The following is a 6,079-nucleotide window of genomic DNA, read 5'->3' on the forward strand; positions in this document are numbered from 1 at the left end:
ATCCACTCCGAGAAATCTCACTAGAGGGCTCTAATACTCAGCTCCGATCGCTGCTGAGAGAAGACAAGGCTTCGTCCTTAACGTCCTTTAGTCTTCCCGCTAGGTTCGGCCTGATAAAAAGTCCCCCCCGGCACTGTCGAAGGCGGCTCACGTAGGTCGTCACCACGACAAGAAATCCTTTGTCTTCTTAATAATAGCAACCTCCTACCCTGCCCTACCTGCAGGTGAGCAGAGCTGATGCCCCCTTCCTGGTGCCTAACGCTACAAGAGGGTTTTGGGGGGGGTCCCACCCTCTTCTGTATCCACCCCATGGCAAGAGGAGGGGACGGCAGTCCCTAAAACAACCAAAGCTCCCATTTTACGGTGGGCCCCAGACACAAGTATCCCTGTCAAGAACTCAGGGAGCAAGCACTACTTACAGATATGTAGAGATGTTTTTGGTTTCGTTTTTTCTTTTTTTTTTTTTTTTCCCTTCAGTGTAGAAAAAGCTTGTGTAAGTTCTTCCATGGTCTATGGAGTCTAGTACGTCCATAATAAACACATCCATTGTTTAAATTCTGCAGGACTGAGGCAAGCTGAAATGTAACACAGTGTTAGCAAATGATACACACAGAGATATTGGTGTCAAACAACACTAACTGCCTTAACTGGAATCTGTTTTGGTTTGGGTTTTTTTCCTTTTAAATAATTTCTATAACTTGCTGTTGGGAATAAATAAAACCAAACAAGACTGTATCAATTAATACCAAAATAATTATTAGTTGTAAGGGAAACTGCATAAAATTTCAGAATACATTCCGTTTGTTTTCATTCCCAATAGTTTTTGTAATAAACAAGTACATTGCCTTATTTGCAGAAATTAGGAAGTGCAATTTAGTTTTTTTGTCACGTCTTGCAGTTGTCTCAGAAGTTGTGCGTACAGATCAAAGCTACAGAAAAAGCTTTGTGGAAAGCTAGGTAGTTTAGATAATTTAACATCAGTTTAAAGCTGGTCGACTTTCCAGTGGAAAACTTGCTACTTCTGAACTTGTGGCAATGTTCTGTATTTTCCTCTGTGGATTGTTTCAACCTCCTTTTTCCTGGGTTAATTCTGTCTCTGTCCTTTAATGTCTTCTCCCCTTTATTTCATAGGTTCTTGAATCAGCTCAAGTACACCATGGACCTTTTACTTCCCAGAAAATAAAACATGTAATTTAAACAGACCTGGTATCCCATTTCATTCCATCTTTTTTTTTTTTTTACATTTTTGTCATCAGTTTTATCTTCCTTACAAACAAGGACTTTATAACTAGACTAAGATTGACTTTGTTGCCTATTTCAGATGCAGAAAAAGCCAGTCCAGTGAACACTGAATTGGTTTCAGTCAGTTAAGCCACTTCAGCAGGCAAGACTAAGCGTCTATACCTTACTGGTTAAGAAACAATCTGCTACTGGGGTACGACACCCACATCCTATTTCCTCCGACAGCCCAGTCATGTGTGCGTGGTAAGGTGCGTAAGGACACATCCTCTCCGCTGGAAGTAGATGCTAATGGCAGCAAACACTGCCGCTGCATAGTGCAAGGAGGGGGCATGAGGAAAAGCACCCCGTTTGGCTGCCAGCATGCTCCCAGGCACAGCTTTCGCTGTCATCTCTCTAAGACAGTGCTTGGGGGTGCCACGCACACCAGGGATCACTCCCAAGGTGCAGTCTGCACTAGATGGCACCTGGTTTGGCTCCCTCCATCCTGCACTATCGCAGTCCTCCAACACTATCCCAGAAGTTTTTGCAGTCCCAGGTACCCTTCCATGCCCTCAGTCCACACCCTCACTCCCCCCTTCATGCTATGAAACTATCACTTGAACAATTTACAGTACATCCCTTATATTATCTCTGATACTCAGAACTAAAACCTAAAACTAAACTAAACTAAAAATAATTATTTTTCTGAACCACAGAGGCACCACTTGGGACCCAAAGACCTAGTGACAAATGCCACTTGGCCTCAGGTCCAGAGAAGGGTTCTCAGCCCTGTTTTACTTAGCAATAGGGACATAGTTCAAACCTCTTTGCAAGATGGAACTTAACTTCCCGCCTTCTTGAGACTTACTACTTCTTCTTTCTTCTAACAGAATTTAATCAGCGCTTAAGTAATTTTTAGTTGTTTCGTTCTCCCCATAAGTTACAGAGGAAGCCCAGATATTAGACATAGGGCTGAAGATTCCACTGAGTGACAGTGAGCAGCAAAGCATGGGATTCCTGTGTAACAACCTCTTAATTTTTGTGTATCTGCTACCTGTTACAGCCAGAAAACAATCAGGAAATTACTTGTTAAAGTGTATGTATACACACACACACACACACACACACACACACGTATGCATATATTTATGTGTATTTATATATGTCTAGCTGTTTTAATTAACATTCATTCAATTTTACTTCAGGGAAAAACTGAGATTGTAATTTCTTTAAATCTAAATCCTTTCTTAAACAGTAGGATAACCATATCAGAGTAATATAACCTGATAAATGTTTTCTTAATTATGACATCTTCTTCACTTCAGTCACATAAGAGAGGTGGTGGGAGAAAGGAATAGAGCATGAGAGAAACTGGACAAAGCCCAGGAAGAATTTTACAGAATAAAAGGATTTTTTTTTCTTTTTTTTTCTGATCAACATTCTGAAACAAATACAGTTGTGGGTGAGGGTGATATGTTCATGTTTATTTTCAAGTGGAAGGAGGTTGGCAGCAGCATTTGGCATGCATTGGAGAAGTCTGGGAACTAGGCCTTATAGTCATCATAAAGAAGTGAGCTTCAGCTTCCAAGAAGAGAAGAAAGTAAAGATGTGTAATTGGGTGAGTTACATGAGTTATGATGTGGAAGCTATAGTGTAATGAGCATGTTTAATGCACATAAGGGAAGGAAAAGTACTCAGTGCCAAACTGGATGCCAGACTTGTGGCTGGCAGAGATGAGCGAGTGGTATGAATTCAGCAAGGAGAGGACCGTGCCTGAAAATGGTTCTCTTAATGCATCAAACTGTTCTTTGAGACATTTGAATACAGGGGACAGAGATGGGGAAAGGGTCAGGACAAAAAGAATGAACAAAGACTACAAAACAAAAGAACCAAACGGTCCCAGCAACATCCCAGAGGAGGTTGTAGATATCACAAATGATCCTGGGATTGCTGGAGGATAGCCCAGGATGACTGCAGTGATCTCTGGTCTTAAATAGGATGAAGTCTTCAGCTAGGTGAGAGACTCCTGGAGGGATGGGAGAGGAAGTATTTGGTCGATAAGACATCTCTTTTCTCTACAGTTACAGAATGTATGAGGAGGCTATGTCACGGTGGAAGGTTTCAGCTAAGGAGAGTTCAAGGAGAAAGAAAGTGCCTGTGGTCACCTCAAAATCCTCTGTGGCCTGGGGCTACGGACAGGGAGGAAGGAGCTCTTTTTATTTTCACACTCTCATTTTCAAAGGCAATAGCCGTGTTTTTTTCCTCCAGTTGAAGAAGGTTCAGGAAATCCCTATTGGATCAATAAGTCTTGGCCAACTCCAAGATAGAAGTGTGCGATATAAATGTAAAGCACATTGACTACTTTCGGGTAATTAGAGGGCTCATAGTTTGCCTCATATTGGCGAGGAATTTGACTGGGTGTTTCAACCACACATGATGAAAGCCATTATGTTGAATGAGTGATACACCTCTGACAGAATTTTGAGAACAGCTACGGACTCCGTTCCCATCCTGTCAAAGATGCTTTGTATTTACCTCATTAATCATGCAATCTATTTAGCCTTGTAACATGTGTCCAGAGAGTAGGAAAGACCTTTGACAGCCCCCTACCCTTGCTGTGTAGTAGAGGAAATACCCCGAGCACACAGAAGTTAACAGAGAGAATCCCAACAGGTCTGTGAGCTCTGGATTGGGCTTCTGAAGAAGTTGAAAGACTAGGGGGAAAAGAGGATTTGGCATGAAAGAAGTAGAAGGAAGCTTATGAAAGTAAAAGTTTGAAATCTTTCAATGGTGTTGATGAACTTCCCTCAGGCACCTTCCAATTAGGCATCGGACACACAGAGTGGCAGACAATCTAGGATGGCACAATCCTCCCGTAAATCTTGGCAGTATTACGGGACTAATATTTTCACAAGGAGGAACTGTTCCTGAACAATGCCAAAACCTTTTTTCTTCAATGTCAGGCAGGCATTTTGGGAAAACAAGTCACATTATTATTAATTATGACTCTTTAAAAATGTTTCTATTCCTTGGGGGCAAGAAGATGGACATTTATCTCTCTGGTTATGTCTCTTAGAGTACTCTAAAAGCACCAAAGAAGTGCAAGATCTTGTTCCTGGTGTATATTTCCTTTGGGCTAGTCTTTCAAGACTCCAAAGGTGTTGAGATATGGTCAATATTATGTAACCTTCAACACTAAAGCAGATGTACATCATTCTTCGTCTTTTGAGAATTCTTATTTGATCTCTGGAGACCCATAACGTGGTCCTCGCTCAATCATTTTGAGCATAGAGGGAACTTTTCCAAGGCATTATAGAAGCAGCAATGTTGAGATGATCATTATATGTAGAGTTTGATGAAGCAGGCACTTTTCCTGCCATATGTTAAATAAACAACTAGTTACTGTGTACTGTGTGGTGATGCAGGCTGATAATCTGCTGCTGAATAATATGATGTCATGTCAAGACTTGAACTATTTCCTTATATAGTCCTCAAGAAATAGGATTTTTTTTCCCCACATCTGAAAATTCACAAGCAAATATGCAACCAATCAAGTCTTGCACAGATGCTAACACCCAGATGTATGTGTTTCTGTGTGGAAGTAATCTATAGCTAGCAGAACTCTTGGATAGAGAAATCCTGTAAAAATACAGATTAGGCACACATAAGTTAAATATGTCTAACTAGCGTGCCAAGAATTTATAGTTTTATGAAATCTGTATTATGTACAGGACTCTCAATATTTCCTTCTAAAAACTTTTCATTAGTGTACAAAAGGGAGAATGTACATTTCTGTAATAATCAGCAGAACCTTCCTATTTCATGTACAACAAACCAAAAGAACCACATGACCTTACTTCCAAGAGTCAACCCTTGCCCTCCAAACTCCCATTAGAAGTTAGCACTTGAGTAATCCTATCTTTTAATGATAAATTCTACAATAAACCCATGCAATTTATCAATAATAATAAATAGTGAGTTTGCATGCTGGGTGGAACTTTTTGAGTAAGACTGTCCAATATTTGCTGTGCTAAAAATCCAGCAGTACTGGATTTGACCATTTAGATTGACAACTTAGATTCAAAACAGGGATGGGAATGAGTGCAAATGTAGATTTGAGTTTTCTTTTTTAATGAGAAAATGCCTATATCTGAGGAGACGTGTCTTGTTCAGCTTGATACACCTTATATCCTCAGTAAATTAGGAGGGGCTATTTTAAAATCAGGGAGCCACAGGAGGTCAAAATTAGATAAAAACTCAGAGCTGAAACCCAGGGTAAATACTTGCAGGAGTTCAAGCCTTCATTTCTTACAAAACTTCCATTTAAGTAAATAACTTATCAGTCAGGGAAAAAAAGGAAAGATTTCTCTCTGTGTCCCTGTGTGTGTTGTACATGTACATACATTATATATATGTATGCATGCACACATGCACACATACACACACACACATATACAGACTTAATCTTTTTATAAATATGGCCTGAACCTTCTTTGCATCTTTTCATGAAATCAATGGGGATTTTGCTGAAACAAAAAGTTCTGAATATTGCTGCATCAGTTCTACTTTGACAAATGATGAACATGCTGTAGAGTTGACAAGCACACCCTCTTATCGTGGAGCTACTGAACATTTGGAGCCAGCAAACAGAATATGCTCTTTATTGATGTGTAAGTTAAATTCTTTCATTGCTACCTGGTTTGTTGAAAAATTTGGTAGAAAGGTGAGTAAGTACTAATTAGATTTTCTGTAATACCTCCACTGACAACTCAGATGATATTACACAATTGGTGTAAAAATTGTGTACATTTTTACATTTACACAGGTAAAGGAGGCCAGTGAAGAAGAAGGAAAGTCA

This window comes from Pygoscelis adeliae, unplaced genomic scaffold (assembly GCF_000699105.1).
Source record: "Pygoscelis adeliae isolate BGI_AS28 unplaced genomic scaffold, ASM69910v1 Scaffold96, whole genome shotgun sequence".
Classification (NCBI taxonomy): Eukaryota; Metazoa; Chordata; class Aves; order Sphenisciformes; family Spheniscidae; genus Pygoscelis; species Pygoscelis adeliae.